This window comes from Aulostomus chinensis, chromosome 1 (assembly GCF_037954235.1).
Source record: "Aulostomus chinensis isolate RoL2024-O1b breed Wild chromosome 1, RoL_Achi_v1.0, whole genome shotgun sequence".
Lineage (NCBI taxonomy): Eukaryota > Metazoa > Chordata > Actinopteri > Syngnathiformes > Aulostomidae > Aulostomus > Aulostomus chinensis.
This window is the reverse complement of record NC_141320.1, coordinates 61,779,149-61,794,800: the sequence shown is the minus strand read 5'-3', so window position 1 is coordinate 61,794,800 and position 15,652 is coordinate 61,779,149. Positions and strand designations below refer to the sequence as shown.

At 44.0% G+C, this 15,652-nt stretch overlaps 1 long non-coding RNA gene across 5 annotated transcripts in view; it reads left to right on the top strand.

Moving 5' to 3' along the window:
- The window catches only part of LOC147272627 (uncharacterized), a 208,066-nt gene that overhangs the window by 30,303 nt on the left and 162,111 nt on the right, over positions 1-15,652 (top strand). The window contains exon 3 of one of the 5 annotated variants that reach the window (XR_015115928.1): positions 10,119-10,335. The exons of the other annotated variants lie outside the window; for them this stretch is intronic. This is a non-coding gene — a long non-coding RNA (uncharacterized LOC147272627). The remainder of the gene's footprint in view (positions 1-10,118; positions 10,336-15,652) is intronic. 5 annotated transcript variants of the gene reach the window in all.

Sequence of the window (15,652 nt, the reverse complement as noted above, 5' to 3'; positions counted from 1 at the left end):
AACCCCGACTGGGCTGCGCTGGGTAATAACGGAGACTTACAGTACGGGCGAGTAAAGCCACTGTGACGCCTCTGCAGTCAACCTTCAGAACCTCCACCGTCTCTTCTCTTCATGAGCTGTAGTTTCATCTGTGAAATGAGAATGCAAATCATTTTTAGCAGTGTGTGTGTGTGTGTGTGTGTGTGTGTGAACTACCAAGGCAGAACATTCAATTCAGTCTGATATTACCAACAAGTAAAGGGAGCAGGAGAAGCCAATGCTGTGTGCTTGTCACAAGTCCAATAGTACAATGGATGTGGGGGGGGGGGGGGGGTTCTGCTCATTTCCGCGCTTATTTTCATCCAAGAAATCATGCTGAGCAAAGTATTTGGTATTTGCATGTATGTCTGGAACATTCTGCAGACATTTGTAGATACCGCACCAAAGCCATGACTTTTTTTTTTTTTATTTTGAATGCCACACAACAGATGACACAAAGAGTGCATGCGGATAAATCTACAGCTCCCTTTTCCCAGTTACAACTGACCAACAGAACTTTGATACTTCCATGGTACTGACGGGATTTCCTCCATCCTTTTCCAAAAGATGCCCTTCAATAACCAGTTTGTTGATTTATTTTTAACTATTCGGGGTTCATTTGGTCTCGAAGAACCTGGAAAAGTCATGGACATGTACTGCAGAAGTCCTTGAAAACAAGAGTCGACGTGGTTCAGTTTCGACTGGGGGAGAGTCGCTGATCTTGCTGTTAACTGTGGGTCCGTCTGTGCTGGTGAAATTTTCACATGGATTTCTGGATTTGGTTTTGATGCAGAAGTTGTGAAAATTGTCATTATTGCTGTTTAATTAGTGGAACAACTAATATTGTGATTCATCTCATGATACTTTTCAAAATTATTATGCACCTTTTTTCCTTTTTTCCCATCTCACAGTCAAATATATAAATATCATCGGATGACTCTGAAAACACTGAAAGATAATGTGTATCTATCACAACCTCTTGCAAAAAAATTTTTTTTTAAATTGCTGTCAATTGTAAGAATGCCTATGAACCAGGTTTATGTTGTAAAACAATTTTGTAGCATAAAACCGAAGATTTGTAACATTAATATTAATTTGTCACAACGGATTCATTCAGTATTTTAAAAAGTATTCAACAGGAACTGGTATCAAAGTGAAGGTATCACTAACAAGGATCTGAGCAGTACCCAGGCCGGCTGATGAAAGTTGGCGCTGTGACATCACCCGCCACGGATCAGCCAATAGCAGGACCTCCCTGCAGTGGCTGCGTTTGACCAGTAGAGGGCTTGGATGCACCCTTACAGTGCCATATCTGGAATTTAAACACCCAAATAAGAAACATTTGGACCAGAATCACCCCGCATCACCACTCCATTCCCACATTGACTGATTTTCAGTTGGGAAAATAAGCAGTTGGAGGGGTTTTTGTTTCTGGTTTAGAAGCGCGAGTTGATTTCTAATCCTGCAGATAAAAGAGACTTTAAATTCCTGACCCGTAAAACATCCAACATTCTGACCGTCCCTTTCACTTCTCCAAGTTGGAAGGCATCCGTGCCAGCCGGAGAAGATTGGTAGCAATCTGCCACTTGGTTTAACACTTGAACAGATATTGAATATTGCGTGTGTGCGCGTGTGCAGGGGGGGGTGGGTCTAAGAAAAGGCCCAGTGTGTGATTTTTCTGTCTTTACTGTCTGAAACTGTCAAGGCCAATCAAGTCAGATTTGTACAGCAGGCTGAGCTGTGTGTGTGTGTGTGTGTGCTTAAACACACTTGAAAAGCTTGTGAAAAGCTTCGGAGTACTCACGGTTTTAAAAGTGCTGGGTACTTTGAAGCAGAGGCTGTAAATGGTTGAATTTGAACACATTTACCGTGTGTGTGTGTGTGTGTGTGTGTGTGTGTGTTTAACATTCAAACCTCATCTGATCCTATCTGCCAGTTATTAGGTATCACATCTGAAAAGGTTGGATCAAAATTCAGATTTCTGGGTGTTTTCTGCTCTCTGGTCCACCAGAGACGATGATTGGGAGTCCGTCCTCTCATCAGCTTTGTCTTGACGTGAGCTGACGGGTCATCGAAGCTGTTGTCCGTCACTCCACGTGAGTCATGTTTACAACTCCTGCCCTGTTTGTTGTGCGAATCCTCAGCGGATCGCCACAAAAAAAAAAAAAAAAAAAAAAAAAAGCTCGCTTTTTCCTGTCCTTTGTCCTTTTGTGTCTGGATCGCTGAACTACCGAAAAGGACACTTCAAATAAGAGGCCGTGAGACGACCTTCACTTTTGCCGTCTCCCGTCCGTGTGTCTCCCATCTTCCTTTGCAGGCTGCAGCATCAATCAGCCGCTTGTCCTGACCTGCTGACTTTAACCCTTACCTGAGATCTACTTTCACACCTTGGAGGGAGGTGGCTGGCCTCTCACACAACGCCGCCTGCATTTAGAAGCAGTTAAGAGCTAATTAAATGCTATTAGACGGACAGTAGCGAGGGTAACTGCTTGTACCACGGAGCGAGCCATGACACGGCGTGAGGAGGGCGTGGGATTTTCTTTGTTTCCTTCTGCGTGTTACAACTTAGAAGTCTGAATTGCTTCTTCAGCTGGATCCTGTATCGGTGGGGCTGGTTGCCTCAATGGGACTCCAGATAAAAATCGTCTTGAAAACATTTTGTCAGGCTTCCGTTTGCGTCTGAGCCGCTTGTGTTTGAGCTGATCAGCATCCTTAAAGGAGATGCAGCGGGGGATTCACCTTTCAAAAAAGCGACACAACACATCCAAACATGGTATTTTATACTCTTTAAGTTTTCCACGATGAGATGAAGTGTTTCCAGGAAGGGTGTGAATGTGGAAAGTTCTCTTCCGAGCCCGCTTTTGTTAGCATCGGGGCTTTCTGCCTCCGCTGGTTATCCTGCATGATTAACGCCTAAAGTCACATGATTAATAATCAGCAACCGAACCAAGTCATCCATGCAATGTTGCCATGGTTACATTACCAGATACCAGGATATCTTTAACGGAAAAAAAGAAATAATCTCATGTTCGTTCAGCTGCTTTGGTGGCATCTCGCCCAGCTCGTGTTCATGCACCCCAATCCAAAACTGTTGTTTTCCTGATGTTCAAACTGGGGAAAAAAGACATGAATTCATACATTTAATTTCATCAACTACAATTTTTCAGTCACATTCTTTGGTATAGAATGCAAACACACAACTGCCCGCTCCTTTGGCACCACTAAGGCTCCAGCCATGCATCAGTTATGCTGTCTGCCTCTGCACACTTGAACCAGATAATGGGTCTGATTTGACCAGGGAGGCTTCAGATGCACAGTTGTTCTGTGGTTAACATGCCTTTAATTGTCCTCCTCAGGAAACTTAAGTGCTGCCTGGATGCAAAAATTCAGCTTTAATGAAATGATGACTTGAATCGCAGCATTTACAGATTCATCCGGGTAACGTCCCCCACGAGTCGGTCGCTGAGCTTCTCCCAACACTGGAAGTCACACTTCATTATCAGTATCGGTGCAAATTGCAACAAAGTGATGGTTGACGACGCCCAAGAGAATCCATTAACAATCACAGACCGCAGAAACTGAAAAAAGTGCCTAAAGCAGGTTGCTTCCCTGTCGTCCCCCGTCTGCACAAATGTGTGGACGCATTCCAGCAGCGAGCATAAAATTAACCAAATGAACTGAGATTCAACCGACTCCATGACTGGCTCCATGGCTGGCTGAGTCATCCCTCCTCGTATTTCCAGCTAGACATAAAACACAAGAAAGATACGAGTGATGAGTAAGCACATCACTTCACGGCATGCAACAGAATTCCAGAGGGAGAACATCACGCGGATGGCCCGTGGGTTATTGAAGCTGCTCCGCAGGCAGAAAAATCATGCAACCGGGAGAAAGTGGGGTGCACGTGCAGGCGGCGGGGGGGGGGTTACAGCAACACATCTAAAATTAACTTCCAAATGCTCTGTGGGAGGTTTTAACCCATACTTGCGAGTAAAAGTCTTTACTTCTGTTTGTATTATTTCCCGGATTTGTCAAAGGTCGCCTTTTTCAGGTCAGATTTAGGGAAAACAAATTTGACAACAGCAATAACAAACACAACGAAGTAGCAGCGGCGGCGGCAGCTATCCAAACTGTTTGACTTAGACATTCATTTGATCATCCTGACACAACCGGCATGTGGCAGCTGCATTATGGATAAGTTAACAAAGGCAGAATGTTCCGGCTCAACAGCTGACACTCATGCCTCAGATGTTCAGCGTCTTTGCTTTGCAAACTCTCCTTGTTTGCATTTTTAGTCTTTTTCTTGTTGTAATTGCTTGCGAACCACCAGAATTTTTCCTTTTTTTAAAAAAAAGAAGAAAAAAGACAACCATTCATTAAGATGTCATGACCCGTTTCGACCGGCTATCTTATGGACTTGCAGTTCCTGTATCCACAAGTACAAGGTTGCTACTGCAGTGTTGTGTCAACCTGCCTCCGCTTTCAGTATTAAACTATAAAGGCACTGCAGGGTGCTGACAAAGCTCAACCCTTTTAGCTGACTCGATGTTTCAAAGCTGTATCCTCACCTGGCCACATCCAAACTGTGCTTGGACCCATAAAACCCAAAGAAGAATAACAGAGAGAGCAATGGCTGGAACATATTTTATGACTGATGTTCTTTCACTGTGCCGCTGTTGTTAGACTGGAAGGACATCGCCTGCCCCAGGAAGTCCAGATATTTGTAACTGTATTCAATTTGTTTCCTCCGTCTGCAACATCTGTTGTTTACAGCGATACCAAAGAAAACCACACGCTGCTTCTGATTATCAGTGCGAGGTACAGAAGCAGGGCACTCCAAAAACTTCAATTATACGGGTATCTATAAATATATGTCTGCATATCCTTCAAGTGCTGCAGCGCTGACTTCACTCTTTCTACTTAGACATCAGGACATTTGCAGTTCTGGCTTCAGTGTTTTTGGTGAGTTTCAGGACATTCTCGGCAATGTTCCCAGCAACTAAACCAAGTGTTTCAGTCGTTTTGGCCACCAAAACCAGATGTTTCGTGAGCCTTCAGGACATTTTCAGCCAAATTTCTACCAGGTGGTATTAATGAGGCATCAAGCGATTCGCTGCTGCTTTTCTGGTACCAAACGGGCCATTTCAAGGATTCAAGGATCTTTATTGTCATAATTTTTAATGAGACTGGAGATTTTCAGCAGTTTTGGCAACTAAAACCAGGTGTCTGGTGAGATTCCAAGACATTTTCAGCAGTATTTCTGCTCTGTGTATTTCGCGAGGCATCAGGACATTTGCTGCTGTTTTTCTGGCACCAAACTGACTCTTTTTAATCACACTGGGCTTTTCCAACAGTTTTGGCAGCTGCAACCAGGTGTTTACTGATATTCCAGGACATTTGCGGCCATATTTCTTTGGAGAAAAATGTGGGTTTTTTTTTTTTGTCAAGAAGTTTGGACATTTTTCAGCAGTTTCAGCTGTATTATCTTCGATGTTCTGAATTATTGCAGCTTCCTCTGAGAATAAAATGAAGGTCTGGCATTTAGTTTGAGCTACACCTATGTCTCACGCTGGCCTTGAAGTCATGCCAAGGCATGAGAGGGAAAGAGGCCAAAACCTCAGGGAGCCATCGATTGTCGCCAGCATATCTCAAAAGCTTCTTGGTGAGTGAGGCAGGCACTCGCTTCTGTCATTGCTCATGTGGTTGGAAATTTGTCAGAATATTGGCAGATAATTACGCCTAAATCGCCCAATTTTCTCTTATGATTACATTTTTTATATTTGTTCAATCAACAAGAAATTGATTAAAATGAATAGAAAAGCGTTTTTTTTTTTTCGTCAAAATGTAACTGGGTTGCAAACTGTGGTCGAACCTTTTAGCTCCAGGCAATAAAAACTACAAATTACCCTCAAGATTGAATTAAGAGAAGTATAATTACTAGGAAAAAAAAAACCCCAAACACCTCCTCCAGTCGTCGCCCCGTGGTTCTGATTCTGGTCCCTGCTCTGATCTCATCTTGGGTTTCTGTGTGGCTGATGGTCCGTGATCGATAAGCAGCTGTCACTTTCATCTCACCTCTTGCGGGCCCTTTCTTTGGCGGCCCACTTGTGGACTTGATGGGAATCATTTCTGCCGTTTGATTGAAGACGCTGAATGAGTGATTTGAAGCCCCAGCGGCGGTTGGCCTTTAAGCGTTAAGCTGTCAGACTCTTAACTACATTCAGTGTCCCTGTCCTTGGGTGACTTCTCCTCAACACTCAGCCTATCAGTCCATTGATAAATTGACATTTTACAGTTAGGAATGAGACGTCGGCAATTTCGATCGCTTTGGGAAAAAAAAAAAAGAAAGAAAGACACCGCAATAAGAAAGTCAGACACTTGGATAACCAATCAGCAGCATTTTTCCAGAAGAGTACATCACGCCCCTTGCAGAACGAAACAAAGATTCCACTGGTTTTCAGGCTGAGGACCGTCCTGCTCTGCACTCCTCAAACGAACCTGCAGCAGCCGCCCAGATGCCAGAGACAGCTCAGTGTCTCACCACGTGGGGAGACATGATGATGATATGAACCAGAGGGTGTCATTACCTATTCCAAAAAAGCAAAAACCTCCAAATCTCGACATCTGCTGTTGACTATTACAGAACTATAACAGTGGATGAACTTTACTCAGTGGGCTTAGAGGGGAGGAGTGAATTATTCACGCTGAGCCGCAGGCCACTGTGTTTATATACAGCGCTGGGATTCTCTACTAAAATAGAGATCACAAGTATTACGATTTCAGAAATATCTCACATGCTGAAACAATAGAATACAAATCACTTGCTTTTTTTTTTTCTATTACCAGTTAGTCTTGTTGAACTGAAAATGGAATTGCATCCAAAAACCCTCAGGTCTGTATGTCTCACCTTTTCCTCTCATGCAAATATCGTCCACGAGAAGTCAAATATTGCGTTATTGAGATGCGTGGACGCGCCGCATTTGCTGTTTTGAACAAAGTTCAACTTGACATCAGTGACCATTTGCTGTCTTGTGTTCCTGAAGATCTCAACCAGACCCGATGCAAAAAAGGGCCATTTTTAACAACGTAAAACTGATCAGCCCCAACACGTAGTGGGTCCTTCCTCGACCCGCTTTACCAAATTGGGAGAAAACTAGCGCCCTTAGCCCTTCCTGCTAACTGACAGATAGTTCACCAGTTGAGGTTTTGCAACGGTGTCTGGAACAAACGGCAAAAGACTGTTGCCACACAAGAGTCAGAGCAGGTATTATTGATGTGGGTGGAGTTTGTGCTCCTCCTGTCGGGACGGCGTGCAAACCACGCTGCACGGGATGAGAGCAGCCTCAGAATATTTACCTTATCGTATCGTATGGATGATCATCCGTCAGAAGAGGTGAACTTTCATCTGCTGGGTTGTTGACACACACACACACACACACACACACACTGTCGAAACCTATCAGTGATTACTGAATATATTAGGAAGATCAGAAGACTCTCCGTGATCCTCGGTGAGACCGGGCCAGCTGTTAGTGCTCCGAGGCTTCTTTGGTCTCTGCATAATCACCACCGTGCTTTTGCATAGGCGAGTGCTGAGGCTGCACTTCCTGTGATTCTTTATGATTGTGTTTTTATTTTTTTGTCTTAATATTTTTTCCCCTTCATCTTTTAAGCATGCCTGCACCCTGCACCCTGAGGTGAGGTGGTTATTGGGATGTGCGAGGAGTTCAGAAATGCTGCCAGCTACAATCTGGGAGGAAATTATATGAAGCTGCAAAACTGAATATATGAAAAACGGATCGCATCTCCAGTAAGAGAGGAATTAAAAAACACTTAAATGATTTTATCTAGGTTATTATATTCGGAAAATTTACCGTTAAAAATGAGACACGACAGCAAATGAAGAAAAGGCCCATTTCAGTCGGCTCACTAACAGCAGCCTTTTTACTTCAAATCTGTAACTGTCCTCAAGCTGATTAAGTTCTCATTTGTCAACTAAATGCTCAAGAAATCACACACGTGTCTGCCTTTTTAAATTTTTTGGGGGGAGGGGGGTAAAAGGGAGAGATGGCACGACAGTTTATCCTTTTATTGAAATGTAGCAGTTTGAAATACGACGGGATAAACGGCTTGGCTAGAAGGATCGCTGCAGAATTATTGGTGCTTTTTAAAGAGCTCACAGTCAGTAATGGCCTCTCTGACTCCGACGGCTCAGCTGGTTTAGACGATACAAGAAAAACGACGCGTTATTGTCGTCATCGCCACGCAGAATATCTGACGAAACGGTTTTGGAAATTTCTGAAAGTGCAGCAGAATATAGCTGATGTTACACTTGGTTTTTACAGATAAGTGAGATAAAATAATACGCCCCAATTGCAATTAATTTCATAACAGATTATTTGAAGGTACGCCAGCAGATTAGCTTCTTAGCTGTTTCAACCAGATGCCTAAAATGACATCGGTATCAATGTGAAGTTTCTGGTTTCATGCGTAAGACCTGCATGAAAGAGGGATTTCTTTTCTGAAAGTTTCAGTTGAATTAAAAACAAGACGCGAGAGGCGTCGGACTCAGCGGGAGAAAGCAACCTGTGATGCTCGTTTTTGTTTGGAAACATAGCGGCTGGTTGGTTGCTGGATGTCCCACACGAACACACCCTTGGGATCATATTTATTACTGGACACAGTGTTGTAGGCGGGGCCTCTTTGTTTCTATGACAGCTACTCGCGAGTGCATGACACAAAAAAAACAAGTTCAGCTTCCAGATATAAAGGGAAAACTAGCACGTTGCTCTTCACAGCAAAATGGCGCACGAGACTCCTGCAGGCTATCTGCTATCAGCCCAAACTAAAGGAAACATGCGAGTTACTGTGTTGCGGTTGGACAGTTTAACAAAAGCAGCTTTGTCTCATTATGTAGTTGCGGGGGACAGTCGACGTAGTTACGCTGTTTGTCCTGTCTTGTGATGTTCCGTCCATTCACAGCAAGCGCCATGATTACACAACGTGTAGCATATATCCTCCTCCCCCCCCCCCCCCCCCCCCCCCCCCCCGCGAGGAGCGCACGTTTCTTCCACTCTGGGTTTCTTACATAGGGGGCCTATCCCTGGTGATGTATCATTACGTATGGAAATAGATTTTGCACCGCGGAGCCTGAATGGAGAAGCAGAGGTGAAGTATTTACCTCGGCACTCGCAGGAACCTGAGCCACAGTAAAACTGTGTCCTGGGATGGTGCAACCTTCAAGCCAAGTGATGTGGAAGGTGATGGCAGCTCCTTGAAACCCTGCAGGAGACACATTTCTCCTCAGACTAAGCCTCATGACACTTCCCTTCACACACCAATGTCACTTCCCTTCTGTTTCCTCTTTTCCCACCCATCCTCCTTCTCTGTCTCATGGTTTTTGTTTTTTTTGTCCACAGTTAACAGCCATTCCCCCCCCCCACCCTTGCGCCCTTCCACACCTTGAGTTCAGCTCATTTATGTCCTCCATGATGAATGTGTCACAACGGCAAGCAGAAACACACTTATACACACACACACACAAAGACGCATAAACACACCTACCCCTTCACAAAGTGCGCACACTCCATTCCCTGTGTCAGCTAGCCCCAGTGTGATGTGATAAATGGTTTTTGGTGCAGGTGCTTTTTTCATTAATACACCCTCACAAACTTAGCCTCATAGTAGCCTACAGCTATCCAACATATTACAAAGAAATGGAAAGGAAGGAGGGAGGAAGAGAGAGTGGAGTAGAATCAAAAATAAGTCTTTTTTTTTTTCGTTTTTGAGAACCTCAGGTGCTTCTCTACACCCCAGTGTTATTTTTAAGAAAAAAAAATTATCCTTTTACCTCAAAGTTAACGGTTATTTTTTCATGGGCTGTATTGATTTCCCAATAGGGGATGTCTGTATTGAGCCTTGTGTCACTTAAAATGATGCATGAAATGATCATAGGTCCCCGGTTTGCCGTACTGCACTGTTGTCCATTTGTTTTGTCGCACTTGCAAATATAAGTATTGGCATTTGGAATGAAACCAGCTCAGTCATTTGTCAGACGTCCTTTAGCGGTCTTCACTTTGTTGTTGTTTGCTGCCGTTCAGGAGGAAGTTACCCCGGCTGAGGGCAGGAAATCATAGAAACGCTTGACCTTGACGACGCCGGCTTCACCTGAAGAGTACAGAATGCCGACCTCAACCGAAGACGCCCAAAGTCTTTCAAGTTCATCCTCACAATGTCGAGGATATTTGTAGCGGATGTGGACAAATTCCCTGGAGATAGTCCTGAAATACCAAGAATGGCAGACGTCACACAGAACAGGTGACCTGACCTTGACCTTTGACCTCTAGTTCATCCTCGAGTCCCAGTGGACATTTGAGCTTGATTTTTTGTTTCAGAACTTCTCCTTTGGGTCCGCCTGGTCTCCGCATGACGATTTCAGGCACTAAAGTTCCACCTCCTTCTTCTCGTCCAGACTCCCTTTAGAAAATCAGTGATTATTGTTTTGGACTTCCTGTTTACAGTCCAGCTGTCCACTAGATTTTGACCCAGTCTCCACCAAATGCCTAGTTGATACGGCGTGTGTGCGATCTTGCAATATAACCGTCGCTTAACCGTAGCAGGCGTATCCGAGATCAGCGATGGTAGGAAGAGGCGGGCGAGCTTTGTTGTTCTGACCGGACCGAGCCTCTCGTGTGTGCATGAGACTGCCGTCCTGCCCCTGCAGGAGCCATTACAAGTCCAAAGGTCCTTTTAGGTCCTGGCGTCTGTATTTCTGCCCCACAAGGAGTTGGCTGTGACAGACGTAGTTGACACATCGGTTGCAGGCCGACCCTTTGACTTCTGACGGATTACAGGGGGTTGTGGAACTCCCCCAGGAGGAGCTGGGAGAGCAAACCTGGGGTCTCTACTTCCAACCTGCTGCCCCTCCCAAAGGGAGTAGGGGTGGAGGGAGGAAATTGCTAGCAGGCCAGATGTTAATAAGAGCAGAAATAAAGATGATTAAAAAAGAGAATGTTAAATGGAATTTCTTAGGAAGAAAGTAATGAAGGATTTAGCTTCATAATTCAGATTGAATGATATGAAACATTTTTCTAAAGCTTGGACCCAGCGGTCCTTTCACTCACTTGTTTTAATTAGAATCAATTTATCTGGAGGTCTCCGGGTTTGTCTTTTATTACGATCGGCCTTAATTGAAAGCACTTTCTCGTTGGTGTGGAGCGCGCGCGCGCCTGTGTGTGTGTGTGTGTGTGTGTCTCACCTGCTGTCAGTTCTCCGTCTTTTGTTTCTGGAGTGCAGCTCCTCTGTGGCTTTAGAACTCTAAATCAGAGTGGCGTTATAGAGCGAGACATTGAACCATCTAAAGATTTTAAGCCGTCGTCCATCCTCGAGTGCTTTTTAATGACCGGCACCGTCTATACACGCCTTTTATCTACAATCAGAGCCGATGCGTTGGAAGATGACTGTGATTACAAATGTCATTCCCCTCTTTCTTTTCGGTTCAGACCTTTGTCTCGTTAGACGATGTTTGCAAGTTATGTCTTCAAGAAATGAGCCAATTATTAGAAGAACTGAAAAAAAGGCTGCTTTTATTATTTACTTCTTGGCTTAACAAGCCAGCTAGTTCAGGGGTTGGAAAAGCGAAATACACAGTGGAGCCACTTATGAATACTTTCTGAAGCCAAGGGCCTGGTGTTGCATTAAAATCCTTTATTTTATTTATTTTGCTCAGAAATCGGTGTTGCAAAGAATCCCGAGGCTTTGTAACTGTGGAATGACGACATTTTGGTGCAGGAGTCATCTCTGGAGTCTGGGGCTGGCGGTACCAAAACAACTGTAGCACTTCGCTAGAAGGTCCAAATAAGCCTTACTTTGATAAACTTGCTACATATCCAGAACTTTCTCACCTTAAAAATCAACAGAAGTCTTTGGTGGTTGCTTGGGTAAATCTGCACCAACTGGAACAAACAGCAAGCAAGGAGATTCGTGTGTGTGTGTGTGTGTGTGTGTGTGTGTGTGTGTGTGTGTGGGGGGGGGGGGGGCGGGGGTAGTAGTCCCAATCAACTGTTGCAGTAGAGAAGGACACAGTCATTGAAATTAGGAGTCTCAAGAAAACAGAAGAGACGTTTTTAGACGACGTACCATTTATTTTCTCTTTCTTATCAAAATCTTTGATTTTTTTGGTCGTATTGTGTTTGACTTTCCCTGATTTCATATTTTGTAAATACTTTGTGCAAAATTTTGGCCAAATCAGGACAAACTGCAAAGGCAGACAATGTGTTCCTGCATGGATATCACCAAAAATGTAAACCACCCAAATAATAATAATAATAATAATAATAAAGGTTTGGAATTCCCATCTCACTGATTCGAAACATTTTAAGACTCAACAAAACCTAGCATTTCCAGATTTGCTGGTTTTCTTGCCCACTTGGAGCATTGGACAGGTACATCATTTCTAAATCCTACTTTGAATCATAGCCTGGCTCAAAGGACTGGAACAGGACGCTCTGTAAGCACAGGAGATGACGGTCAAATGATTCCGGACATTGTTTTTGGGGGACATTTGATCACACGTCATTGTCTTCATTTTAGATATTAATGCCCTCTGTTTAGAGGGTTTTCTCCCAATCTGTGCGATCGTCCTGAGCAGCCTTGCCGACCCCCTGCCTCTCTATGTATTAATACTCTTCTTGCACCACTGGCTGAGGTACCAAATTGATTTGTTTCGAATCAAAATTAGCATTTTCATCACTTCAATTCTGTCTCCCTTGCAATTATTCCTACTTGCTGCCGCCTTGAGTGAGATCCAATTAGAACCGCTGATGACTATCACAGAGCCACGCTGTCCAGCGAGGCTCCACATTTGTCCTGTAGTCAGAGGGACAGGCTGTGTTCTATTAATTGACTTTTCCCAAACAGATTTCCTAAACTGACACGCGTATTCAAAAAAGTTGCCTCCCAGTCACAAGCGCCCTTATCAGCTCTATACAGTGCGGGCGCATTGTACAGCAACCATGACTAATGAACTACACACCAATAGATTACCCACATTAGCATATGACTACCGTCTTTCAATGCATTGTCTGCAGCGCTGAAGAATAGAATATGTGACATTTGAATTTATGAAAATGGTGAAGATCCTATCACCGTGGCCCGTGGGGGATTTCGCCCTACGTTTCCGGTCTTGGTGTAACAATTGATCGTCAAGTTTGTGACGTTGGTTTTTAATCCGTACATCACACATGAACGTGTTGTTTCTAAAAAGGTGTCATCCGGTGTCCGTGTGGCGCCTTCAGGCGCAGACGGAAGGCTCCGACCTTTCGGGCGCCTTGCTCGTTTGCCGGTTTGCTCTATGTGAGAGGTGAAGAAGGAACATGTTTGCTGGCGTCTCAGACGGATGATGCAGGGAAGTCTGTCATCGTTGGAGGAATCCAGTGCTGCACGAGATTTTCACGTGGGACTAACATTTTGCAACCAAACGGAGCAAACACGCCCCCCGTGTCAGTCTACAAAAATCTAGCACCCCATCAAAAAAAGAAATCATCAAATATTGTGTATTTCTACATTTTAAGAAAGACTTCTTGAAGAATGCTTGAGCGAAATCATTCTGAAACGCTCTTTTTTTTTTAAATTAATATGAGTTGTTTGACTTTCAGTGACTGCCACAGCATCCTCCCCAGTACCCCTGGCCTCCAGCGTCTTCGCATCTAGGATTGGGGGCGATATTGATGTTAATATTGATCGTCACGCACCTTCAAATTGGTTCTTCTGTAGAATTACACAGAAGGTACAAAGAAATGTGGCAAAATTACCCCCCCCCAAAAAAAAACCCCAAAAAAGCCACCTCACAAAATCCACCACGAGGAGATGTGAATATATCCTGACGATATAAATAAAGAAGATGTAATGGAGGAGGAACGCTCTAATCATGTGGCTCACTTACTGTGTCCCCAACCTTATAACTGAAACCAAAACCTATTTTATTGGGTAGCAAATGTGATAAAACTGCCAGTGAATCCCACTTTGTTCAACCCAATAAATGCGACATATTCGGCAGTGAAACAGCCTGAAGGAGAAATGAAGCAGCTGGAAAACTACTTAAGCAATTTAAAACAGGAGATACATACGAAACATCAGTCTCCAGCGATTGCGGTACATGACTTGAGGGAGCGAGTGGCGACTGCTCAATAAAACATTTCCTGGATTGTGACATCCTGAATACTGCTGGCAGCAGCAACGGCGGCGGTGGCGGCGGCCGGAGACAAGGGATTAAGATCCAGAAATATCCAGGAACGGCTCTGAAACCTGCTTTTGAGAACACGCGTAGACATAAAACACCAAAGAAAACCTCCTTCCTCTGGAATAAAAAAGAAATCGTCAAAAAGCTTTGAAGCAAACGTGGCTTGGACCTCGTGTTTCCCTTCCATTCTTCTTGACAACATTTTGGAGAGCAGAAAGCAAACACGACAAAGAAAAAAAACCCAACCTTTCTCCGCTTCTGCCATGATGGCCGCGTGACAGCTAGGCGCTTCTGTCCCGTCACATTTCTCATGAAGTGTGTCGGCACAGAATTCTACAGGCTGCTGCGCAATGACGTGATCAGATGTCTCCATCAATACTCGCTCGTTGACGGCGTATCCTGAGGAAGGCTGCTGCTCCGGGGGTCACTGACACCCAGCCAATCGATCTTGTCATCAGTACGCCACATTCCATCACGTGTAAATCATTTCTACGGCGTTATGATACTGAAAGTGACCATTTCAATGAGATTGTCAATATCATCCTGCAGCGCAATTATGTCATCGCATCTGCTGGAGAATCGAGGGGTTAAAGTTAAGTAGGAAGTCGTTTGGATGGGATTCCGTCTGCTGCCTTCACACACTTGACGTTGTTTCTTTTTCTTTTTTTTTTGGTTTGGTTGTTTGTTGTCTTTCTTTCTTTCCTACCTGCCTCGCTACTTCCCCATCACTCGCTACTCCATGAAAAACAAAAGCTACCGTAAACTTCTTGATGGAGGGAAGATCCGTGTGTGTGTGTGTGTGTGTGTGTGTGTGTCAGCGCCGACCTTCTGAATGATCAAAGTTCATTCCCGTGGAGTGTAAGGCAGATATTATTTTGAGGGGGACAAAAAAAAATAGGTTGCAGTTTGACTTGGACACCAAAATTAAAAAAAAAAAAAAACATACAAAAATGAAAAAAATCAATATTTCATCTCAGATTAAGATGCATTTTTTCAATACCCGAATCACCTGGTACATCAGGAGCAAAACAAAAAGAATTCAAAGCAACAGACAAGTTTGTCATATCTTAGAAAAAATGGAAAAATTGAAATCAAAATGTGCCCTCAAGCTTTCAAAGTTGTTCTTCCTTTTTTTTTCTTTTGCGTCTCAATAGAAAACAGCCTTTAATTAGACATTTCTGTACCACCATTTCCAACACCTTCATTACAGTCCGTCATCAATCAAACATTAGTTCAAAATATCACCCGGTGACAGCACGCTGTAATACCGTGATTACATGCCACTAATGAGAAAATAAATGTTTGGCAGTGTGTGTGTGTGTGTGTGTGTGTGTGTGTTGAACACAGGCAGGAGATGGGCCAGGCAGACAGGACAGTGCTCCTCTCTCCACTGAC